Raw genomic sequence first — 27,581 nt, forward strand, 5'->3', positions numbered from 1 at the left:
GGAAAAGTGGGGGGAAGGAAGGAAACCTCCCTCCCTGGTCACCTCTCTGAAAGTCGCCCATTCTCTCGTGCCAAAGGGCCAAACAAATGAACCTTAGAAAGGCGATGCAGCAAGTGAAGTGTACACAATTATATTTCCAACTGCTTTGAAAACTTTTATTTCTGTACAGCACATGACACATTATCTTTCCGGAGGTCAGGGAATAATGCAGTCGGATTCTTGCGACATTGTGAGAGTTAATGTTTCTATTTGCCATTGTGTCCTGTGCAAAGAAAGGCAGCCGGTCACCTGGGGTTACCACAACACAGCTCGGAGATGGTGGAATCCACCAGAAGTGCTTTGATAACATTGGACACTATTGTGCAGACGGCCTCCTTCCTGGCCTGTGCTGCATAATGGGCCTCTGAGAGCTAAGGAGATAAACGATACGATCCTTGGAGTGTCAGAGGTAGAACTCTCCAGAAGCCGCATTCATAATTTCCTCGAACGTAAGGACTTCGATTTGTTAATAGTAATTGAAACATATAATTCAATAGAAGTGTCACTCTAATATAATAATTGCCAAGGAAATTGAACCACAAAGAAGTACCATCCATCGCAATTTACCTTTATTGGAGTACTTAGAGCTGGTAACGTTTTCTCATCAAGAAAGCCGCCACCCCCCCTCATAGTTCCCCTTCCATCTTTCGAAATGTTCGTCCTCACTTACGCTGCCCTTTTCAGCAATACCTTCACTGCTTCTTAGATTTCCAATTGGTGTATTTGGCCCCTCTTAAAATGTTTATCATTGCAAAGTGTTTACATTAATTGTTCTGGTGAAAGCTTCCTACTGTAAACTTCAGCTAAACTCTTCACTGTCAAATGTCAGCTTCCTTCCATTCTACCTAGAACGTTTTCTTTGCTTTTGTGGGTTTAAGTGATATAATGGTGCTTTGTATATTTAAAGGAATGTGTGAGTATCAGTTGCTGTTCCTGTGATTCTACACGTTTTCTTAAAATGAAACAATCTTTACATAGATTGTATTATCACACCACTGAACTAATCCAGGACTTAGAGCAGAACAAAACAAGAAGCCATCTCTCCCGTCTCAGGAGGCCTTGCTTGGAACCATCTGGGTTATTATTATCATTATTATTTATGATTGTTGACAGAAAGTGAAACGCTTCACCTGACACTGTGGAAATGCACAACCTGCTCACTTCATATCTCGCGCCCACAATCACTCAGCCACTCTGTCACCTTTTTGCTTGCCCTGGATTCTGATCCATTGTTGTGACCACTGCTTCCTTCTTTGCACTCACCTACCCTGATTTACTTCTAGGGAACACCCGGTGTGAGACTTACCCAAGACAGGAGACCACTTGGAACTTGATTCATGCACGTCTGGAAAAGAAAGCATGTGAGACTTAGTCAGAACTTAGCAGCGTCCTTATTCCCAGGAATCCTAGGAACAAGTTTTAGATTCAATTAGGGAGGAAAACAGAGGGGAGAGATAAAGAGACTAAGTGACATAGGAAGAACTGGGGATTGAATTTTAAAAAGGGAGCGAAACACTGGGGAAGTAAACAGGAGAGGCTAACCATGTACCTCCTGGACAAAATCTGTGACCTGGAGTTAAGTGTGTGTGTGGGTGGGGGGAGGCAAGATACAAAGTATGTGCCCATTATGACTGTAACTATATAAAATCTATATTCATAAAGACAGAATGAGAATAGAATTCACCAAAATGAAAATAGATGTACGTTAGGTTGGCAGAATCATAAGTAGTATTTTCTCTATTTTCTAGACTTGCAATTATGCACCATCTTCATAACAGAAAAGTGGAAGAAATGAGGTGTTAAGGAGGGGGTTTGGCACAGGCCACAACACAGCTGCCCCTTCCAAGCCCACCCCACCCCCAACCAAAACCAGTGTTGGGTTGGCGTCCACAGCCTGGGAGCAGGGAAAGGAAGTCTGAAGCTGTACCCTCACACGGGTGTCTCCTGCTGCCTCCACACGTAGCCCAGTGCTCCTCAAGGGTGAACTGAAGAAAAATGGAAGCCAGTGCAGAGCCTTATGTAGGGATGTGCTCATCCCAGAGGACCTGTTTAATGTACAGCCACCCCCCATGGCAGCACGTGTATTGGAATTGGTAACATGCAAAGGAAGTGAAGAAGTGAGTCTGGTCCTCCAAAAGGATGACACGAAGAGCCAACTGCATCCCATTGTTGGGAGGACGATGTAATTAATTACAAAAAGCTCGGGCTCTATAGTCACCCAGGCTTGAGTTGTCATCCCCATCTGACAATTGAGTTAACCCTGCTGGGCCTCAGTCATCTCCATGGATTTGAATGAGGGTAATTTATCTGGCTTCGTTGGGTTGCTATGAGAATGAGAGGGTGTAGAGTTTGTAACGTGTATGTGCAACGTGCTCTGATCATTTTAAGTAGTAAACAGATGTAGTTCCCACTTCCTTCTGACCTGAGGAGTCCTATACATTCCTTATCATTTCATTGGACGTCTTCTACTTCAAAAGAATGTAGACTAACACTCTAGGGTGACCTTACTCATTATTACATGTGGTTAGATATGCCAGGGATTAAATCATGACCCTTAAAATGTTATTTCCACATATAATAACAAAGTCTTGTAAAACACACTTGCTTGACAAGTTCCAGTGTCTAAGGGGGGTGTTGAGGTGCTCTGGAGGCATACTCGCTAGACTAGGAACAAGGGGTTCCAAGCGTAGGTCCAAATTGCCACAAACACATTGAGTGATTTTTGGCAAGATGCTGCTTCTTAGGACCTCAGTTTTCTCATCTGTAAAATGAGGGGACATGGTCAGAAGCAGGAATTTAAAAACACATTTAATGAGTACTTTTCTGTTCATATTGAGTCTTACCCATAACAGAGATACTCTGGTTATGGCAGGGGCGGTGCTCAGTGACCCCTCCCAACTTGGTGGCACTCACTCCCCGGTGGTTAACCATAGGCCCATCTTCAAGGCCACAGAGCAGAGCTGGAAACCACAGACTGTTATACTCCCCTGAGCCACTTGCAAACCAACAGTCCATAATTTTACCTATTTCTCTTCTACATTATCGATACCTAGTCACAAGACATAACTCTATTTTTTTAATATTATTAATATATATTAATAAGCATATTATCATATTGCTCTGTTCACCTCCATGTTGGGACATTTAAAGAATATTCAACTCATTATTTTGCTTTCCTGATGTCTGACATTTTATTTTTCTTCCTCTTTTTTTTTCTGCTTTTTTTTTTCTTTTTTAAATTTCATTCATTCCTGCCCGTTTTCCAGAAGGAATTCCTTATCTTACTGATACCTTCCATTACTGAATGCCACAGCCGACTTCCTTCCCTGAATTGCCTTGTATATTTGAGAGTGAGGAAAGGGGCAGGATACTTGCCATTTGGGAACATTTTTCTCTTTCTCCCAGGTTATGCTTCTCTAACAGATTTCTGTCCCAAGCTCTTCTTCCTCCAGACATCCTCTAAATGGGTCTGAGGACCAGTGGCAACAGCATTACCTTGGAGGCTCTTGAAAAATGCAGATTCCTAGGTGACATCCCATATCGACTGAATCAAAACCTCCGAGATTTGAGGTTAGGAAAGTACGTGGTAAAATTAGCTCCCAAAGTGAATTTTCACCTCCTTAAATTTTGAAAACCTTTCAAATCCCTATCCTCAGTTTTCCCCCATTTCTTGCTTCTCAGCTTCATTCCCCTCAGTTTTCATCCTAATTGCCAGCTAACTGGTGGATGTCACGCTACTTAAATGTGCTCCCACTCTGGATCCCTAATCATGCTCATTGTGCTCCTCAAAGCTAAGTCAAGAATTGCTGCCTTTTTATTTCCCTCTCTCTATATATTGTAGAAGGAAGCAGGTCCCTGGGCTTTTGTTGTCCCTACTTCTGGGCTGAGCTCCATTTGCTGGTGAACGGCGTTATCTTCACTCTCCCCCTCTAAATACTGTAACATTCAGCATCCTTTCATGTCTGTGCTTTTAAAGTAAATCTTTGGACAATTAAAGATATGAAATGGCTAAATAGAGTTCTGCAGGCGTTGTTCTCTTCTTTTTAAAGGTTTAATCACACTTAATGGCTCTCTTCAAAACTTGAATTTTCCATTTTGGTGTTTTGACTCCATTGAAAGAGTTTACTAATATTCTTTCAAAAGTATTCTCTGCTCAAATGAGCTATTCAATAAAGTTTTATTCCATGCTATAGGATTTATGCTAAATGGAAAATAATTTAAAGGGAGATCAGCATTGGGGATGCCATTTCTCTCTAAAGGTTTTGTTAGTTACACCATAATCATCAATATGGAATCCATTAAAAGTTGGTGTGAACGAACAAGAATTATCATTTACATATAAGGGAATATTTCAAATCCTGTTTTAAATGCAATTTAAATACACCCTTTTCCTTGAAAATACTTTATTGTGCAGCTTTGTGATTCCATAAATAGAATCTTGTGATCACTTCTTCTTTCTTCCCTCACTTCTCTAGTCTCTTCCTCTCTATACTTTTTTCTTCCTCAAAAGTAGTGGACAAAGGAGTAAGAGAGGGTAAAAGGAATCCATTATTTCAGTGACCAATCATTTGTTACAGATTGCTTTAAATAAATTGTCTTGACTCTTCCCAATCTTGGTTCTGCTGAGCTATATCTTGCTCTGACTTGTCATTGTCAGGAGTAAGAAGCCGGCTGGACACAGAGTGCCCCCTGGGTCAGACTCACAGTCCAAATGATAGAATTTGCTACTTGCAAAGGAAATTTAGTGGAAAATAAAAGCCGGCACTCCCTGACAGCATCTTTATTAACCCCTAGACTCTCTGGTGGGCTAAGTGATATGGATAATGCATGTGATACTAATGAGATACATGGGCTCAAATAAGGAAATTTAATGCTATGTGTCTGTGACCTAATAGGGCCATCCCATCTCCCTGCTGCCTTCTGGCTTGTCTGTCTTCTGCTTTCCTTAATCCTTTCTTCCTCCTACAAGTCACTGTTGAGTACTTGCAACATGCCCGGTAGTAGCTAAGAGCTAGGGCAAGTTTGAGAGTATTATGACTTGACCTTGAGAAGTTGAACATTTAGCCAAAGAAACAAGAAGTAATGAAAAGAACCCAGAGCACATGATCTGTGATCCAGGCATGGTCATTCACTAACTACATGATTCACTAACTTCTCTGAGACTCTGTTTCTCTTCCGTGGACGGGGTTGCTGAGATCAAGTAGCATTTATTGCTATCTGAAGGTACTCATTATTTATTTGTCATTTTAAGCCTCCCCTGTTCCCCCAAATAAGCTCCATGAGAGCAGGGACCTTGGAGCAGGGACCTTCTTTACCTCCATATCCCCAGTGGCTATAACAGCGGTTCACTTAGACAGCAGCAGAGGGAACAAAATGGGGTAAAGTAAGTTCTGTTTCGAAGATACTGAAGAGACCAGTTTGCACACAGGAGTAATGGAGTGCTCTGAGAAAAGCATATTTGGGCCAGATTTTAGAAGGCCTTAGATGCCAGGATTAGCCAATGGAGAGATAGTGAAGAGTTTGGATCAGGGGTATTACTGGAAGATAGTGATGTTATAGGAAGTCACCAGGTGACAAGACCTGAATTAGAATCATGGAAATAGGAATCTAAAGGAAGGGAGAATTAGAAGTTCTGACAAAGCAAAAGTCAGTGGAACTGGGTCACTGAGGTGTTATGATGAGATGCAGGAGAAGAAAGTATTTAAGGTATGAAGACTAGAGTTTTGGCAGAATTAATAGAAATAGGGAAATGGGAAGGGGAGGCCATTTTTGAGAGAAATATAGTGAAAGCGTTTTCAGTTATTTTGCCCAAGTGGAAATGTCCAGCAGGCAGCAAAAAGTGTGGGGCCTGAGAAAGGAACATGGGTGAGAGCCAAAGATAACAGATGTAGAAGTCATTCCCTTGGAGGTGACAGAGAAAACCAAAAGGAGGAGATGGCTTCTTTGAAGAAGAGAAGAGCAGAGGCCCGAGGGCAGAACCTGAGTGAATGAGTCAGTTAGGGATAAGAGGAAGAAGATTAGAGGCAGAACAGGAGTTCTCAGGATGGGACAGAAGGATGACCAGAGAGGGAAGACTCCGAGTCATTTCAAACAAATGAGATGGGACAGTTGAAATGCATATCACTATGCCCAGGTCGCCATATACAATTAGTATAGGGATCGTCGTGATGAAAATCCTTAAGTGGAAGAGAATGGTCAAGCACATCAAGTGCTACAGAGAAGATGTCAAGGAAAACGAAAAATTAGAAAATGACATTGGTTCTGCCCATTAGGAGGTCACCGAAAAGAGCAGGAGAGAGAAGGAAAGATTTTCCTACATGGGACTTACTTCCAAAGGTAATTTTACACATTTTCAGCCTTTCCATCAGAGCACATGCTGGAAAATCCTATGTTCCCTTATCATCTCCAATCCACAAGGAATGTCACATGGGGAAGTCTTTATAAGCCATGTGATAGCAGCCCAGTTTGTGTTCTCCAGGTCAACAGTTACTGATTAATTTCACCCACTATAAGAGAAGTGACCGATTTTTTATCCCTGACACCTGCCATCACCACTTCTTGGTTTTGCCTTTTTCTGGAACCAAGCTCTTGCAAATAGCATGCTTTCAAGACTGGTGGGGGTGGGGGTGGGGAGAGCAGCAGGAAGTAATAAAAGATTAAACAAGCCTTGGTCAAGTGTTGGGCTTCTACAAATTTACTTTCATTCCAGAAAGACATGTTGGGAAGTTGGGTTCCATTAGCTACAGAGCTGATCTAACACATATGCGAGGTTGCTGGCTGGTGACTTGCTAACATTTGGGGTTGCATTTTAAAATGTTCCCATCTCTAAGATATTTTTCCCAATCTGTCCATTTAGGCATGTAATTCCTTTAAAGGGACAAAGCCATGAATCTACAAGGAGAAGTCAAGCTTAAAATAGAGAACTTATACTGTCCCCGTATCTTGTTTTAAATTAATCCTAAAGAGCAAATAACTTACAACAAAGAATAAGAAACAATTTCACTTTATAAGATTTATCATAGTATCCTGAAAATCTGGTGATAGGGACCAGTTTCAAGTTCTCTTAGCATAGCTGACTTGGGTTACCTGTTCTGATAAAGGTCAGGACTGGGGGTTGGGGGTTGAAGGTTGGGGTTAAGTGCTTAAGGTTCATTTGCTTGTTTAGTTAAGTTTCTTCAATTCAACAAACAGTAAGAATCTATGACAGGCTTGTACTGGAGGCTAGAGACACAGTGGTGAGAGCAATACCTCTGCCCTCAAGAGACTCTAGGTCAGTGGCTTGGGCAGACTCATAGGTTGATCATTACAGAACAGAGCCAAGTGCTAGGAAAGAGAAGAGCTGGCGACGCATTCAGGGGGAATGGATGTGCTAGGAGGAATCCCTGGCTCTGACCAGAGCGGGGGAATGTCACAGAGACTTTTTGCAGGTGAGTTAAAGGGACCTTAGAGATGAGATACCTCTCTTCTATCCTGAAGAAGGATTTGGGCTGAAATGCCTTCTCAGGGTCACAGCAGGAATGCTCTGTTTTGGTCTCTCCCCACCCCCATTCTGTCTTCTCTGAGGAAGAGTGGAAAAACCCAGTCACTATCAGAGAGGCCACCTCTCCCATCTAGACTACACAGAGGACAGATTAGGACCTTCCAGGGGTTGGGATCCACCAACTCTGTAGCACGAACCTGGTGCATCAGAATGACAGCTTCCACAGGGAGGCAGGAGAGTAGGGTATCCAAGGACTGGTGGCTCAGAGAAGGACAATGGAAAGCAAGGGGTAAGAGGGACCCTGCCCACAGGGAGCTTTCACAGAAGCAAATGGCCTCCTTCCGATTGGTCTTGACGAAAGCACCAAAGCGGTGGAAATGGCAAGCTTGACTTTACCAGGAACTCACTCACCACACCTGTGATTTTCCCCAGCCTTATTGGAGAGGCAAGGTTTTCAGCTCGTGGCTTGACTTGGGTCCCATCCACTTGCTTGCTCTGGTGTGTGACCTTGGGAGGAATCAAAACTCTAGCATGTACCTAGGGTTGCAACTTGCAAGGCTATGCATTGACTCCCCAGATAGCCTGCCCCTCAAGAATGTTCACTGCAAAGCTATCAGAGGGACCCATGCAGGCGGACACTGGAGGCTAAGGTGAGCTTGCAGAGCATGGTAGACCCAGAGCTCCCGAGTTTGCTGGGGCTCATGAGACATTGTGAAAAGGTAGAAAGGGCCACTGAGCCTCTTGTGAATTGATCACACTTTTGCTTTCTATTTCTCAAACTCTGATGAGCAGAGACTTGCCAATAAGAGGGTTTAATAGGAGACAGCAAGCAGGCGACCCTGGATGCTTGAATGTTGGAGGAGGAGGCACCCCAGAACGGGAGGGAGAAAAACTAGTGAGGGAAGAGTGCTGGAAACAAACCTGGCTCACCGCATCGCGATGGCCCCAGGTCAGCCTTTCTTGACTCTAGGAGATTCCAAGTCCAAGTCCAAAGAACTTCCCCCCCATGTCTCCCTCCCTCACTGCCCCACAAAGTTTTCATTTTCAAGAAAAAGAGCTTCTCTCTGCATGTTTCCTTCAACTCTCAGCAAGACCCAAACAAGCTCATGAAGGTTATAAACCTGCTGCTTCACTGGGGCTGTTTATTTCCAGTCGACAAATATTGTGCCAACGTTCACTTCAATTAGGAGACACACTTGACAATCTGACTACTCCATCTGATGCCTCAAGGGCAAATTTCAGCTCTTTCAGGAAGGGATGGGCCAATAACGAATCCATATGAATAAAATATACAGACAAGGAACATTCACAGCAGTTTGGGGAAACCGCCTTCTGCGGTGAGGAGAGTAAAATGTCTACATGAAAAAAAAAATTCACATAAATAAAGCATGGGGCTTAAGCTGGAGGGAGGCTGGGAATTCAGAGTGAAAGCTATAGGGCCTGCTTGCCCTTCATCTGCCTGGAGTCAAGCATTAAGAAGTAAGAATCCACACCACCCATGAAGTGGTCTCCCTAATAAGACAAGTGTCCATCGGACACCCTACAAAATCTTTACAATGTTATTGATTATATTCCCAAACTGTCTTTTGTATCCCTGTGGCAATCTTGTGATTACCAATTTGTGCCTTCTAATCCCCTCACCTTCTCCCTCATCCCCACCCCCTCCCAACTAGCAACCCTCAGTTTTTTCTCTGTATCTCTGAGACTGTTTCTAACTAATTTGCTCATTTATCCTTTTTTTAAAAAGTTTATTGGGGTGACAATTGTTAGTAAAGTTACATAGATTTCAGGTGTACAATTCTGTAAGACGTCATCTATACATATCACCACCCAGAATCAGTTCTCTTTCCATCACCATATGTTTGATGTCATTTATTCTATTTTTCAGATTCCACATATAAGTGAGATCATATGGTATCTTTCTCCATCTGACTTAGTTCACTTAGCATAATGTTCTCTAAGTCCATCCATATCGTTACAAATGGTAAGATTTCATTCTTCTTTATGGCCGAGTAATACTCCATTGTATAAATATACTGCAGTTTCCTAATCCAGTTGTCTACTGATGGGCATTAGGAAATACACTTCATGGACAGTGTAGATGCCTGACCACTGCAGTGTACACCTGAAGCTGAAGCTGAATAAAAATGAATGTCAACTATAATTATATATACATATAGTCACAGGATGTGGAGTACAACACAGGGAATAAAGTCAATGGAATTGTAACAGCTATATAGATGTCAGAGGGGTAGTAGATTGGGGGAGAGGGATTGTCACTTTGTGAGGGTTGTAAATATCTAACTATTACATTGTTTTGTATGCCTGTTACTTAAAAAAAAAAAAAAAAAAGTGAAAATCCACACTAAGGAGCCTAAGACATTTGTAATTGTATGGAAGACATCGTAGCAGCAGAGTTAAACTCACTAAGAATATTACTAGTTTATTTTAGCTTTAAAATCATCCCAGCAACCGGAAGTTCTTGTTGGTGTCTAATTTCAATCCTTCCGTTTAATCCCCTCTCTTCATTATTTCTCTGGAGACAATCAGGAAAGCAGGTCAACATCCTCCTTTACACAGCTTTCTGTGTCCTAGAAGTGGAAGGCAAGGACCAGGCCCCACTGAGAGAACTCTTCTTGCCCCACACTGACTGTGGACCCCCGTTACTCTTTTCCTGGCAGGAGCAGACTGGAGGAATGGTCAGGCCACTGCCCAGCTGCGTTGGATGTTGCTAGCCGTCAGCTCTCTGGGCTCCTGTGCCCCCATCAGGGAAGGGGGAAGTCAGTGCCTTCCTCATCTTACATGGGTCTCCTGGGAATAAAGTCAGGTGATAAGAGTGGCAGGAAGTGAAAGTTTGATAGAAAGGGCGGGACCCACGTATTTAGTTATTTGGCTCCTGTTTTCTGAGCTGACCTGATCCCAGGTGCAAAGAACTCCCAGGGACAGCTGAGTCACTGAGATTAGAAATGAAAACCAAAACTGCCTTGAAGTCAGGGTCTCTCAGAGTTTACATTTGTCTAGTTCCCTGAATAGTTAAATCTGGTTTATCTTACATACTTATATGTGTGTTTGTTTAAAAAAGGACCTCACTCAGTTTCTACATAACCTAATTATTCATACAATATGATTCCTTTTATATTTTAATATTAATGACAGGTATATTCTGTTTTTAAAATGGCATTATAAACGACTCTTAGAATAGAAAGAAATCTCTCAAGAGTGACCATCAATACTGTTTGTTATTAGCAAACGGCTATAATAGCATCTGATTAAATTTCCTTATCATAGGAGAATTCCTGGACTTACACTAGTAGTATTTGATAAATGTCTACTTATTCCTCAAGTCTCTCATATTCATTCATTCATTCATTCATTCATTCGGCAAACATTTGTAAGCGCCTAGGATGGGGCAGGATGCTGGGGCAGCTATGAAAGAAATGAAGCAGATGGGGAAGAATGCACTCAGGTCAGAGCTGAGGGTCACGCAGGCTTGGCCTGAGACTCAGAAGGTGAGTAGGAGGTTGCCGTGTACAAAAGGGAAAAAGGACATTACAGGGAGGGCCATTCCTGTGCAAAGGCACAGCGTCCTGGCTGAGACCACGCAGCCCTGGGTTTGAGGACCAGGCTCGGTTTTCTTCATCCTCGCCCCTGCTTCTCTCCATCTCTTCCTTTCCTCCTTTGCCCCTTCTTTCTCTCCTCCCCTTTCCCTCTCTCTTTCTCTCTGCCACCATTTTCCTCTTCATTCCCTCCCTCTCCTTCATCCTCACGACACTTAACAATAATTTGATCACATGCCAATCCAGATATATCTGAAATCAAATATCTAAACGTCAGGCATCTCTCACAGGCATGGTTTCATTCCCCCAATGCTGAAAAGGGAGGACGTACAGCAGCCAGATGCTGGGAGCCAATACCCCCACCCCACTATGATCAGCTCTGAGACACCCCTTCCTCCCACTTGGTCTCCCCAGGGAACTGCCTGGACCCATCATTCTTGCCTTCATCCCTGCCACGGGCTGCATTTTTTTTCTACACACTTGAAAAACTCATTTGAAAAACCCAGGCACCTGACCAGACCTGGCGAGGATGGTTGGGTGAACAAAGGGGGCACTGAGCCGTTGGAAGTTCATCAAGGGCCCCAAGGCAGAGACGTGTGGGCAGAAGCATGTACGTGTCCCCTACTCCCAGCATTAACAAGAAAGTGTATGGACAGTCCCATCATTGCAACAGCCTTTGCACAATACAAGAATATCACGTTGTAAGTCTTATTAGGACAAAGTCCCTTTTCAATTATTGGGATTCTTTTCCATCTGATCCAGCCTTGGATAGCAGAGTATTAAAATTATACCCTGTTGCTCTGGTGTTCAAAAGTTTGTAAAAGAGAAATTGCCTCGGTATTGGCCGTGGTGGCCGTGCCGTGCAGCTTTTCCTCCCACCCAAATTCATCTGGCTGTGCTTTTGAGCTAAACAACAGGCATCCTCTGACTTCATAAATTGTCACTTCTCTGCCCATCCAGAGACAGAAATTCATGACTTGATCTCAATCAAACAGTGTAAAAACCCAAACAAAACTACATCTGGACAGACAAACGGGATGCCAGGTTTTGGCTTGATGAGAAGGGAAATAGCTCAACCCTGGCCTCTCGAAATAAAGGCTTTCTCTCAAAAAATGTCCATGGCACCTTAACAGAGTCACCGAGACCAGCTTCCCTTATAATATACAACATAAACTGGATATGGAGCTCATTTTGCTCCGTGCTTTGTGACCTGGAAAACATTTTGTTGGAGCCTTAAAAAAAAATTAGTCTATGCTCCCATGTTCATTTTGTTTCCCCCCAAATACAATGATCATCCGTTTCTGTCCCTTTAGCCCAGGTGAACAGCAGCCAGTGAGCTGGGACAAATAAAAAAGTAAAAAAGAAAGAAGGAAAAGAAGACTCCCCATTTCCTGACACAATTAACAGGCCGTTAAAATTCTGTCCTGCTCAACATCAACATCTGTGTTCGGAGAATCAGAAGGCGACAACTGCAAGAGCAAAGTAGGTGCTCAACACTCAGGCTGGTACCTGTGCACAAAGTAGATTGAGGAATAAACAATAAAGCACTGCCTACCGGTCAGTGAAATAATCCATTGTCCACAAAACTGGTCACTAATGCAAAGTGTGTCTGAAATTTCCTAAAAAAAAATTATGTTGCATTGTGTCGGTAGATAGAACTGTAGTGTATTTTTTAATAGAGGGAGCTCGGTCTGGAATCTCTCCTTGGAAAGCAAAAGCCAAAACAAGGTTACTTGAGCTGAGATCCTGTCAGACCAAGAGGGGCATCTCAGATGGTTGGTATATATTCCTCCCTGCTTATGCTCCCACAATCCCTCTCTCCAGGACTGACCTGGGGGACCATGTCTCTGGGCAGAAGTAGCAGCCGGCTCTATGCAAATGTTTCCTTCATTTGTGTCCCAGCCATTACTTCATTGTGGAGGCTTTTAAGATAATTTATTAATATTATCTTTAACCACTGTTGATGAAGCAGTGGGCTGTGGGTCTGTATGGTGTGTGTGTGTGTGTGTGTGTGTGTCTGCACGCGCGCGTGTGTGATTTCTTCCTGAGTTATTTATTTGATAATGATATTAAATATTAGAAACTCTAACAGCTGGTGTGTTTATCCTGACTTGAGTGTATTAACCTCTTTAGCCCTTTTTTCCAGAAGAAGGATTCGGCATCACAGATTTGACTGTCAGCTGTGGTGCCTGGCGGCCCAGCCGATTGGCATTCTGACAGAATCTAAAGTCCAGAGCAGCAAGTAAACATGGATGACATTGCAGTGAGTGAGGGGGGAACAGAGCACATGATGAGTCGAGGCACCTGCAGCTGCTTGCACCCAAATCAAAGGAAAGGCTGAGCTCACTGGAATGGAAAAACACGGAATTTACAGGGAGGGAGTTGGCTCTGCGCTAGGTGAGGGAGGAGCGGGCTGGTGGGGGACACGGGAGGGGAAGAAGGAGCCGTGAACGCTGGCATGTTGCCCACTGACAATACTAAAGTACCTTGGGGGAAATCCCCGGGTCCTAAGGCCCACTGTCGCCCATATGGCAGGTAAGGATTGGCAGCAGCCAACGCTGGGTTGACAGGTCAGTGAGACGAAGGACAGGCCGGGTAGACTGTGCTACTGGGTAGGACAAAGGGGATGGTCACTTCACAAATATGGCCTTTGCCCCAGGACTACACTGTACTGGCCACGTGACATTCAGTAAGTTATTTGACCTCTTGGCCTCAGTTTCCACATCTGTTAACATGAAAATAATTATCCACAGTCCTGGTCATGGTGAGCCATATGGTCAAATGACATAATGGGTAGATGAAACACAAATATCAAGAAACCCTAGTTTCCTGTCTCTCCTTAGCCCACGAGACTTGACTTTGGGCAGACAACCCCCAGATTTTAAGACACGGAGGCATTTCCAAGCTTCTGCAGCTTGCTTTCCTCCCGGAGTTGGAGTTAATAGTATAGGACCCCATTCTGGAGCCCTGGAGCTCCCACCCAAGTGCTGGGCCTGGGTGTGCCTGGAACGCTGATGCAGGGAGGAGGGATAAGCAGTGGTCCAGTGTTCAGGTTCACAAGCAAGATATCCCCTTAGGAGAGACACATTCTTTTTTTCGGCCACTTATAGCTTTAGGGCCCTGCAGTGTGAGATTTGTGGGTGACTCAACACTAAAGGTATGAACGGACCAAGCAGCGGGTGCAGAGTCTGGGGGGATGGAGAGCCAAGAAGGGAGGCTGGGTTTGCTTTAGGAGGGCAGATGAGGTGCTTCCATTGCTCCAGAAAGTCAGGGTTGTTCCCATTTGTTGCAGTGTTTGGCCTAGAGAGAGTGTGTGAATTAGTTAATGAACTAATGAAGAAATGAACTGGTGCATAAAAATAAAATTTGTGTCGGTGATCGTGCAGGCATAGAAAGTACATTCTGATGCATTGCGATACTCATGGCATAGTTTTAGTATACTGGACAACTCTGTCCCATCTCAGATCCTCTTGCCCCTCTTGTACCCAAGTCCTCGGACCCCTAGTTCCACTCCAGCTGTCAGTGCAGGGATCAACTAAAGCACAGCCTGACCATGGCCCCCAGGGCCTGCACTGTGTCCCTCTCACATTTGCCTTGGGTCTCCCTGGTTGGCCCTGAAGCATGTCAGTCACACTGTGGGAACTTCTTCATGTCTACACTCGTGCAACTAACTGTAAAGTATAGGGGAGTTAGTGCCTCGTGGGGGACAAGATCTGATGGATTAATTCTGCTGCCCTCCTTCTGTGGTGGATTCTCCTGAGACAGCACCTGATAGGGCCTCTGGGAAGCGAGTCCTAAGACCTGCCAGGTTCAGGTGTACGTTACTCTGAGCAGTGGCCAGACTGGTAACGCCCCTCATTTAGGCTCCCCGTTCTTCCCTGCCTCACCTTCCTTGCTCCTCATTCCTGATTCCCAGTGATCATACTTCTTCAGGAAGAAGTGTTCCTTAATAAAGACTTTCACCTTACATGAAATGAAAGACTCCTAGAATATTTTCCCATCGCTTAACTTGGGTACACGAGGATTAATGCATTCCTCTATGGATTACAAAGTTAAGCGAAAAACAGTGGAAGTAGATTTGTTGTATCATCTCCACTTCTATTTAAACCAAGTTGAAATGTTAGATGGGTTTCTAAGCTACGTGGGCTGGGGCAGCGGTGAGTAAGGGAAAAGGGTGCTGCAGAAGGATTCAGAGCTCTCCAGAGGATTGATGGATGTGGAATTGAACCTGCTCTCGGCGTTCACTACCTTCACAGAGCTGGCGGTGGGGTGGGGCAGGGAGACATTAGAACTTAGTACAGCCTTCTTCCTGGCCTTGTCCGACACTAGACCGTGCCCCATCCATTAGCACAGAACATCATTCACATGATATAAGCATGAAAGTTATTAATTGTGAATTGATTCTACAAACATTAATAGAGTACCTACGAATGCCTTTGGATTGGGTAATATTCTGGGGTGATGGGAGTTGTGGTGGGAGAAGAGTGGATTCATGGAGGTGTGTGTGTTCTCCAGCTGCTTAAGGGCCCTGGAGAGAGGCATAGATGCAAGTGCTGGAGGGCCTCAGAGAAGAAGCTACCCCAAAGGGCCAGGTGGTCCTGGGAAGGTGAGTGTAAGGGGAGACAGCAGATGTAGATACCCAGAGAGCACCCAACATTGGGAAACATAGTAAGTGACAGTTCTGTGATAGGATGAAAGTGGGACCATCTGAGGGACAGAAGGCAGAGCTCTCTAGTGGGATCCTGGAAATGGCCTTCTTATTCTGGATCCCCAGGATTTTGTTTGTAGTTGCCCTTGCGAAGTGAAGATTATAGCTTCTTAGACCAAGCGCTCTCCACAGATAGATACATTTGCTACCCCATCACCCAGACTGAGGATGTCTCCACTGCCCACTCTTTCTCGTACTTCAAGGATAAATCCACAACCAATAGCCCTCAATGGATCCACAAATTTATATTTTGTCCCTAACATAATATTGACCTTACACTAAGATAGAATTTGCCCCCAGCCCTACCCTGAATTCTGATTCTTCCTCCATACTTTTGGGAAGAAGTGTGCTTCTGCTGGGGGCAGGAGGATGGGGTGGGGCTGGAGACTGGAAAGAAAAGAGAAGGACCTCCATACCAGCATCAACATTTTTCTGTGTACCACACCTGGAATACAGTGAGACAGCTGTTGCCTTGCACGTCTATTCTAAGAGATGGAAAAATTGGAAACTGAGGAGTCAGGCTTGAAGGATTGTTGAAAGCAGTCACCCACCATCTCAGAAAGAGGCAATGAGCCATCCACTCTTCTGGCTTGCTCTCTGAGATGAAGAAACCTTGGCTGGGAAGGGGGCAGGTGTGGAATGTGGAAGGGGAAGCAATCTAAGGGGAGAAGTTTCATCTGGAAGACCCAAGAGAAATTTGTAATCAAATCTGTTCCCTTTTGCCTTTTATCTACTCATTTTTTAATTCTCCTCCCTCCAGGTGCTTGGTGGCTCCCAGCAAAGTCCAGGCCAGTCAGTACAAAAGGTATAAAAAATGTCAACTCAAATTAAAATTTAATCTTTATCTATTATCGCTTTTATTTGCATTTTGACTAGCATCTCTCCTTTCTCCATGAATCAATGCTTAATCCAAAGGAATGACATTCTAATAGTGGAATTTCTAGTATTTGGCATCTCGTGAAGGATGGGAGTTGAGGCATGAAGTCCTTTTCTATGTATGTATCTAAGTCAGGAGTCAGCAAACTATCACCACAGGCTTAATTGGGCCAACTGCCTGTTTCTGTAAATCAAGTTTCATTGGACCACAGCCATGCCCATTTGTTTACGTATTATTTATGGCTGCTTCATGGTCCAATGGTAGAGTTGAGGAGTTGGGACAGAGACTTTGTGACCCACAAAGCCTAAAATATTTACTCTCTGGCCCTTTGCAGAAAAGATTTGCCAACCCCAGTGTAGGTTAACATGTAGCTTAGACTCACTGTAGTTTAGAAACCTGGATATGGTCCAATCTGAACCTGCTTTTGACCCTAGCAAAGGGTATCTTCTCTGGAAATATGAAGCATGGAAAGAACCCTATGGTCAGATAATTAAAAAAAAAAATACTAATGCTACCATTAATTAAAGCCTTTTAGTTACTTTATCTGATCACCAAACCCTCAGATATTGTTAACCCAGTTTTAGAGGTAGTAAAACTGTAACTCTGTGAAGTTAATTAACACGCCCTATGTCTTGTAGCTGGTAAGGGATGGAGCTGGGATTCAAACCCTGGGCTGAGGGGTGACCTTCACCTCTCCTCTGTACTCCTTAAATGGTGATCATTACAACCACATATTAAGCATTTATTAAATATCAGTTACTATGCAGGGTGACTTGCCCACATTTGCTCATTTAACCTTCAAACCAACTCCATCAGGTGGGAATTTGCAGCTCTATTTCATATACAAACTCTCCATTGCTTTTATAAAGAGTTCTCCAAACTCATAACCACAACAGCAGTGATCAGTGATGACGCTTTATCAACCATTTGGGTCTCTGAGAGGGGGTAGAGTTCCTAGTTAATCCTGCCCCCCTCTGGGGAGCTCAGCAGCCCTTTTACATTCTCCCAGGCTGGGAGAGCTCAGGCTTCACCGTCCCTCTCCCACATCAGGACAGCTGGACTTGTCTTGATGAGTGGCAGGTGGTAGAAGGACTCTGGGTGCCTAATGGGGAGGTGGCAGTGACAGAATGCACCAAAGCGTGGTTTGGCTAAAAAGACAGCAAAGTGTGGTTCCTTGGCTGCTCGTGTGCTCTTGCTCAGGCAAAGAATCGACACTGGTGTTTCCAGCTTTCCAGCTTCCCCAGCCGTTAAAGCCATTGGGTCACACAGAAGCACCACTCCGGGCAACTGCACCACCAATGCCACACACTCTGCATGGCTCTCTCTCCTTCCCAACCCATCCTCTCTGCCAGGACAATTTTATCATCTCTCAAATGACTCTGCTGTTAACTCATTAAACCACGACAGGCACTTTGGGCTAGATGCATTATGATAATCTGTTGTCTGTACAAAAAAATTACCATAGTGTGATAAGTTCCTAAAATTGCTATCTGTCTACTTCTTCCAAGACCTTCAAGATATCCAGTTCTTCCAGAGGCTCTTCTAGAACAAAGAACTATTCTGAGTGGTTCTGGCACTCAGCAATGTGGATTTGTTATCACTTGGTTCCTTTGTGTACTTTAGTTCTTCCAGTTTTGCATTCTTAGTCTGTTTCTGGAAGACAAAGTGATTGAGAAAAGGATTTGAGTAACTGATATCAAAATAAACATGTTTCCTTGGTTACTTATGTGACATTGCAAACTTTTGGTGGGGGCGCAATGGGTTGGAACTCTCTATATATGGATGAAGGTGAGATGGAGTCACACCTTTGCCCTATCTGTCATTCTCACTCCTGAACTCCAGAGCTCCTTCAACAGTTGTATATTATATCTCCACCTGGATGCTCTACAGACTTTCAACCCAGCAGATTGGAAAGAGAGCTCCTTCTCCTGCATTGGTTATGGGCCTCCAAGCTAGCAACTTGGGAGGGAGCCAGACATTTGCTTTTCTAGCCTGTATAACCATTCCCATCCTTAGTGTCCTGGCTTGGGACCTCGTCTTCTCTCCTGGACCTCCCAACACCCTTTCCAGTTTGTAGTAAACTGTATACTCTTCATCAAGCAAGAACAAACAGAGATAAAGATGTCAATCAAGAAAATGAGTCAACAGAGAAAAGGGATAATGTCATCAATATGGCGGCATAAGTTGAGCCTCTGGAAATCTCCTCTGGAATTTACAACAAATTGAACAACTATAACTCCACAAAGGACTTCCTGCACAGCAGACAGGCAAGACGAAGAGTCTCACCACTAAATTCACCTAAAGGTGGGCGAATCACGCAATCACGGGAGGAGGGAAGGGAAAAGTGCTGAGATGGAGCCATGAGGGCGCAGGACGCAGACCTAGCTCAGTGCTCTGAGCTCGCTGCATCCCAGATCTATCGCAGCTGTGGGAGAGGGAAGAACTCGGACTGCTAGGGCTCCACTTATGGCCCACAGGGCTAAGGGGACAGCATATAACACAGCTGAACCCAATGCTCACGGCAGAGATCTCGGCGCAAAGACTGGGGGAAGAAGGCTGAAAATGGTGGTTTAAGCCCTCACTGCTGCAGAGAACAGAAGCCTTAGGCACTGAGATTAGCCGCCCCCTCCCTCCACTGCCAGAGCTCGCCCTGCCCCCACCTGCCCAGTGCTAGAACGGAACAGTAGCAGTGTCAGATCAAAAGAACAGAATATTTGCAGTTCTGAGAACTGTGGTCGGCAGACACAGATTCACAGCCCAACTAGTTCCAGCAAAGGGGAGGGAGCTGTGGAAGCAGGATCGGCTGTGGTGGTGGTGACCGCCATTGCTCTGAGCCAATTCTCACAACTCGCCATGCACCTGTCCCCACCTATCTGGGCGGATCCCTGCAGGAGTAAACAGAACTGCTGAAAGACACGGGCTCTGAATCTGGTGCAGGAAGAGCTTTGGAACTTCAAATGCTCTCCGCATCCCCACAAGGACACGGTGCTCTATGACCCAAGTGAACTGTTAACAGAGGAGAAGTCTACCTTCCAGGGAATCCCCCCATTGTGACAAGCTGGAATAGTGCAGAGAAAACATAACACTACAGTGTGAGAGAGAAAAAAAGCCTGCAGTTGGAGAGAAAATAAAACATTCTACAAACACATTCTGGAAAACAAAAGAAAGACCTCTTCTTATCAACCTGTTGCAGAAGCCACTCCTGTAGGTCTCTAGGAAGAGAAATAATAAATCATTAATTGCCATGAAATACCAAGGCAACAAGACAGCTCAGAAAGAAAGTGAAAAGTCTCCAGAAAAGGAACTTAAAGATATGGAAATATGTGACTTAAATGACAGAGAATTCAAGATTGCAATGCTGAAAAAACTCAATGAGATGCAAGAAAACACAGAAAGCCAGTTTAATGAACTCAGAAGCACAATCAAAGAACAACATGAACATTTTACCAAAGAGATTGAAATTTTAAAAAAGAACCAAATAGAATTTCTGGGGATTAAGAACTCAATAGAAGAAATGAAGAATGAAATAGCCAGCTTAGGTAGTAGAGTTGACCAGATGGAGGAAAGAATCAGTGACATCGAAGATAGAAACCTGGAAATGACACAGATGGAAGAAGACAGAGACTTGAGACTTCAAAGAAATGAAAGAACTCTACAAGAACTTTCTGAATCCATCAGAAAGAGCAATATAAGAATAATGGGCATACCAGAAGGAGAAGAAAGAGAGAAGGGGACAGAGAATATATTCAAACAAATAGTCAATGAGAACTTCCCAAACTTGTGGAAAGAACTGAATCCTCAAATCCAAGAAGCAAATAGAACACCTAATTACCACAAACCCAACAGGCCTTCTCCAAGGCACATTGTATTGAAGCTGTCAAAAATCAATGACAAAGAAAGAATCCTCAAGGCAGGCAGGAAAAGAAGACAGTAACCTACAAAGGAAAGCCCATTAGATTGTTATCAGATTTCTCAGCAGAAACTCTACAAGCCAGGAGGGAGTGGAACCAAATATTCAAACTATTGAAAGAGAGAAATTATGAGCCAAGAATAATATACCCAGCAAAGATATCCTTTAGATATGAAGGAGGAATAACGACCTTTCCAGACATACAGAAGCTGAGGAAATTTTCTAATGCACGACCTGCACTACAAGAAATCTAAAGGAGGCTATTCGACCACCATCAACAGGGACAATTTGTAGCAACCAAAACATAAAAAGGGGAGAGTAAAGGCCTGAATTGGAATATGGGAATGGAGAAAGTAGGCATGCTGAAGGAAATGGAATACTCTAAATATCAAACTTTCTTTTACATAAACTTAAGGGTAACCACTGGAAAAAAAAAATCCAGAACTGAAATATATACTGTAATAAAAGAAGAAACAGAGGGAAACATCATAGAATACCACCGCACAGAAATAATAGACAACAACAAAAAGGCAAAGAAAAATGGAGACACAGTCTTACCAGAAAACTAAAGATAGAATGACAGGAAATCCTCACATATCAATCATCACCCTAAATGTAAATGGACTGAACTCAACAATAAAAAGGCACAGAGTAGCAGATTGGATCAAAAAACTAAACCCAACCATATGCTGTCTCCAAGAGATGCATCTCAGCTACAAGGACAAGCATAGACTCAAAGTGAAAAGGTGGAAATTGACACTCCAAGCAAATGGTATCCAGAGAAAATCAGGTGTAGCCATATGGATATCAGATGAAACAGACTTCAGGGTGAAAAAGGTAACAAGAGACAAAGATGGACATTTCATAATGGTAAAGGGGACTATACAACAAGAAGACATAACAGTCATCAATATTTATGCCCCCAATCAGGGAGCACCGAAATACACCAAGCAACTACTTACAGAACAAAAGGGAAAAATTGACCAAAACACAATTATACTAGGGGACCTAAATACGTTATTGACAGCTAAGGATAGATCATCCAAACAGAAAACAATTAATGAAATAGCAGCCCTAAATGACACATTAGATAAATGGACATAATTGACATTTATAGAACACTTCATCCTAAAACACCAGACTATACATTTTTTTCTAGTGTACATGGAACATTCTCAAGGATATACCACACATTGGGACATAAAACTAACCTCAGCAAATTTAAGAACATTGAAATCCTATCAAGCATATTCTCTGATCACAAGGCTTTGAAAGTGGATATCAACTGCAAAAAGAAAGCAGGAAAACCCACAAATACATGGCAATTAAACAACATACTTTTAAAGAATGACCAGGTCAAAGAAGAAATTAGAGGAGAGATCAAAAGATACATAGAAACAAATGACAATGAAAATACATCCTACCAAAATTTTGGGGATGCAGCGAAAGCAGTTTTAAGAGAGAAATTTATATTATTGCAAGCCTATCTCAAGAAAACAAGAAAAATCCCAAATAAATAACCTCATATTTCACCTTAAAGAACTAGAAAAAAAAGAAGAACAAATGAAACCCAAGGTCAGCAGAAGAAAGGAAATAATAAAAATCAGAGCAGAACTAAATGAAACAGAGAACAAAAAGACAATAGAAAAAAATAATGTGACAAAGAGCTGGTTCTTTGTAAAGATTAACAAAATTGACAAACCCTTGGCTAGGCTCACTTTGATAAAAAGAGAGAAGACACTAATAAACAAAATCAGAAATGAAAAGGGGGAAGTTATCATGGATGCCACAGAAATACAAAGGATCATCCAAGAATACTATGAAGGACTATATGCCACCAAATTCAATAACCTAGAAGAAATGGACAAGTTCTTAGAAACATATAGACTTTCTATGCTGAACCATGAAGAACTGGAAAATTTAAACAGACCGATCACCAGTAACAAAATTGAATCAGTCATCCAAAACCTTCCCAAAAGCAAAAGTCCAGGACCAGATGGCTTCACTAGTGAATTCTACCAAACCTTCAAAGAGGATCTAATACCAATCCTGCTCAAACTCTTCCACAAAATTGAAGAAGAGACAGTACTCCCCAACTCATTTTATGAGGCCAACATTACCCTGATACCAAAACCTGGTAAGGACAACATAAAAAAAGAAAACTACAGACCAATATCTCTGATGAATACAGATGCAAAAATCCTAAACAAAATTCTAGCAAATCGAATGCAACAATGCATTAAAGCGATTATTCATCACGACCAAGGGGTTCATCCCAGGGGCACAAGGATGGTTCAACATCCACAAATCCATCAATGTGATACATCACAGAAACAAAATAAAGGACAAAAATCATATGATTATATCAATTGATGCAGAAAAAGCATTTCACAAGATACAACATCCATTTACGATTAAACCATTTAATAAAATAGGTATAGAAGGAAAATACCTTAACATAATAAAGGCCATATATGACAAGCCCTCTGCTAATCTCATAATTAATGGAGAAAAACTGAAGCCCTTTGCTCTACGTTCAGGAACACGACAGGGATGTCCCCTATCACCTCTGCTTTTCAACATAGTGTTGGAAGTCCTCGCCAGAGCAATCAGGCAAGAGAAAGAAATAAAAGGCATCCAAATTGGGAATGAAGAAGTTAAATTATCACTCTTTGCAGATGACATGATGCTATATATAGAAAACCCTAAAGACTCCTCCAAAAAGCTATTAGAAACAATCAAGGAATACAGTAAATGTGCCGGCTACAAAATCAATGTAGAAAAGTCCACTGCATTCCTATATACTAACAATGAAATCTCAGAAAAAGAAATGAGAAAAAAAATTTTTTTTTTGCAATTGCAGCAAAAAGAATGAATTACCTAGGAATAAACTACACCAAGGATGTGAATGACCTATATGCTGAAAACTACAAGACATTTTAAAAAGAAATTGAAGAAGACACAAAGAAATGGAAAGACATTCCGTGCTCATGAATTGGAAGAATCAACATAGTTAAAATGGCCATATTACCCAAAGCAATATACAGATTTAATGAGATCCCCATCAAAATCCCAAAGGCATATTTTAAAGAAATAGAACAAAAAATCATCAGATTTGTTTGGAAACACAAAAGACCCCGAATAGCCAAAGCAATCTTAAGAAAAAAGAACAATAATGGAAGTATCACACTGCCTGACTTTAGCTTGGACTTCGGGGCAACAATAATCAAAACAGCATGGTATTGGCAGAAAAACAGGCACGTAGACCAATGGAATAGAATTGAGAACTCAGAAATAAAACAACATAAATATGGACAGATAGTTTTTGACAAAGAAGCAAAAGACATACAATGGAGAAAAGACAGCCTCTTCAATAAATGGTGCTGGCAGAATTGGAAAGCCACATGCAAAAGAATGAAACTGGACTGCTATCTGTCACCATGTACCAAAATTAATTCAAAATGGATCAAAGACTTAAGCATAAGATCTGAAACAATAAACCGCATAGAAGAAAACATAGGTACTAAACTTATGGACCTTGGGTTCAAAGAGCATTTTATGAATTTGACTCCAAAGGCAAGGGAAGTAAAAACTAAAATAAATGAATGGGACTATATGAAACTTAAAAGCTTCTGCACAGCAAAAGAAACCATCGACAAAATAAAGAGGCAACCAACTGAATGGGAGAAGATTTTTGCAAACAGTGCCTCCGATAAGGGGTTAATATCCAAAATATACAAGGAACTCATGCAACTCAACAACATAAAAACAATCAACCCAATTGAAAAATGGGCAGAAGACCTGAAGAGACATTTTCCAAAGAGGACATACAAATGGCAAATAGACATTTGAAAAAATGCTCAACATCACTAGTCATCAGAGAAATGCACATAAAAACCACAATGAGATATCACCTCATCCCAGTTAGAATGGCTATCATCAACAAGACAAATAGTAACAAGTGTTGGAGAGGCTGTGGAGAAAAAGGAACCCTCATACACTGTTGGTGGGAATGCAGACTGCTGCAGGCGCTATGGAAGGCAGTATGGAGTTTCCTCAAAAAATTACGAATAGAATTACCGTATGACCCAACAATCCCTCTCCTGGGTATGTACCCCAAAAATCTGAAAAAATTTATCCATAAAGACACGCATGCTCCAATGTTCATTGCAGCTTTATTTACAGTGGTCAAAACATGGAAACAACCAAAATGTCCTTTGATAGATGAATGGATAAAGAAGTTGTGGTATATATACACAATGAAATACTATTCAGTGGTAAGAAAAGATGAAATAGGACCATTTGTGACAACATGGATGATCTTGAGATTATAATGCTAAGTGAAATAAGTCAGACAGAAAAAGCAGAGAACCATATGATTTCACTGATATGTGGTATATAAACCAAAAACAACAAAAGAACAAGACAAGCATATGAGAAACAAAAACTCATAGACACAGACAAGTTTAGTGGTTACCAGAGGGTAAGGGGGGAGAGGGGTGGTAGATGAGGGTAAAGGGGATCAAATATATGGTGATGGAAGGAGAACTGACTCTGGGTGGTGAACACACAATGGGATTTATAGACGATGTAATACAGAATTGTACACCTGAAATCTATGTAACCTTACTAACAATTGTCACCACAATGAACTTTAATTAAAAAAAAAAAAAAAAAAACCCACACAAAACAGAGAGAAGGGCAGTGCCAACAAAGAACTGAAAACAAAGATTTGCTCTCCCACTAAAGTGAATGTGTGAAAACTGACCGGTGTATTGGGCAGAAGACTCAGAAGCTGGAAAAGTGTAAAACATTGCTCCTTTGGGGCTAGAAAGTATGCCAAATATTAGCTATGCTGTATTTCCTTGTAGTCAAGACAGATGTTTGTTACAAAATAGTCATTGGCGAATTGTCCCTAACCTCCAAATAAAGTAAACCAAAACCAGGAAGTAGGTTTTGAATGTTACAGTGTCTGTCACATTTTTTAAAATATTGACTGTGACTAGAAAGGCTATTTTATTTTGACGTGTGTCTTACCAAGCGTTTCATGTTTGAGAAGCTAAAGCTGGCTTTGCCTATGAAGTTCCCGAAGAATTTTGAATTTAGGTAAACAAATAAATGGTGTCTGTGGGGATGTCCATTCTTATTTTCACCCACGATCGAGTCCTTCAACATCGGTCACTCATCTCCCCAGTTCATTGCATTCATTTACTCTCCTCATAACACCATCGTGAGTCCAACAACACGTTTGGAGATGCTAGCAGACTCCTCTCCTGAGTATGTCCCCTGAAGAGAGATGATGGCAATTAAAGTGGTGCTGACACTAGTTGCCACACTAGACACTGGACATGTTGTGCAGAGTGGGCAGGTGAGGGGAGCTGAGGGAGCCGATGATGCCCCCAGAGAAAGTGGGGCTCTTGGGCATGTGCACTTCCTTTTTCATTGTGGGGATGCAAGGGTTGCCCAAGCACAACTCTGATTTGTCTCTACCACAGCTTCTCATCTACAGAAAACCTGGAAAGTGGGTAAAGAACCCAGAGACAACCCATTGCATGCCCAGGGGCGCACATCTGGTGGATGGTTGTAGGCTGCTGTCTTTGGTTATGTCTCCCTTTAACTGGAATTCCCATTCCCCTCAATCACCAAGCCCTCTTCCTCACTGTCTGGACCCAGAAATCTCCTATTCACCTTCCATGTCTCAACTCCAATGTTTCCTCCCTGTCCTAACTAAGACAGACTTGACTGGAGGGTCTTTGGCTCTCCTGCCTTATCCATGCATACCCTGACACCTCAAACACTCTCTTACAGATGCTTATTTATGAGTCTGAACCCCTGTCTAGACCAGCCATTTATGTGATAAATTCTCAGGTATGCACCACTGCATTTTTATCCCTGCTTATATCCCAAACACTTTGCACCCTAGTGTTCCGCGTCTAGTAAAGACTTCCTTCTGGTTTATGGAAAAGTGGATTCTGTGAAATGTCCCAGTAGCTGAGGACTGTAATGTTTGTATTTTTCTAGGGGAGAAAGAAAAATCTTGAAAATTCTGCAGATTGGACATTTTTATGGCCAATACTGTGGAGGTCGTGGTTTATTCTCTGGACAATAACGAAAGCCACTGATGACCTGAGGTGTTCAAAGGGATTCTCTCAGAGATCCCAAACCAAGGATGTTGCAGCAAACGTGTTAGTCAGAAGGAAAAGGGGAGGCAGTTCTGCCTAGGCTGGTGTTAAGCATCAATCTTAAAGGGTGAAACGTCTCTACTAGAACAGACAGTAGAGAATTGTGGAGATGTTATTAGGAAAGTGGACATTTCTTCAAAACTGCTGGAGCTGGCCTTTATGTCACAGCATCATTACTTGATTTCCTCTTTTTTCTGAGTCTAAAATAGCAAATAAACTAATTTTCACCACCAACCCCGAGATACATCCCCAGGGTCCAACAGAAATAACCGACTTATCTGTATTTGGGATTACTTGTACTTGTCTCCACCAGGATAGACCATCAAGAGATTTCCATTACGATGGACATACCAGAAGGCTGAAGAGAATTGTAATTAACATGCCAGCTAGAGAATTATTCTGGCCATGGTGGTTTATAGTGCATATTCATTCAAAGTATATTCAGGATAATATCTAGTAGACCCCACCCCAGTCCAAGCTCTCATAAGCCCCCCAAAATACGGTGCCTCACATCTATTTCTTCACTAATTTGAATTGTGTCTGGATACAAGCTCAAAGGGGCAAAGAGAACCTAGAAAGACCATGGTACTTTGGAGGATGTCTCTCTCTTGGGATAACTAGGGGGAAAGGTAAGAGCGAAGGTCTGACTGGGAGCTGAGGGAGGGGAAGAAGGGTACAGGAGGCCAGTTTGTCCTGCCCTGGGTCTCCCAGCCCTGGGAGTGCCCGTCTGTGAGCATTTTCAGCATCACTGATGTCTTGGTTTTCCTACTAGACTGTAAAGGAAAGAGATGGATTTAGGCATCTTGATAACCCACATGGCTCCTCACA

The sequence above is a fragment of the Rhinolophus sinicus genome, chromosome 11 (genome assembly GCF_057876585.1).
Source record: "Rhinolophus sinicus isolate RSI-liver-muscle chromosome 11, RSI-T2T, whole genome shotgun sequence".
Taxonomy (NCBI): Eukaryota; Metazoa; Chordata; class Mammalia; order Chiroptera; family Rhinolophidae; genus Rhinolophus; species Rhinolophus sinicus.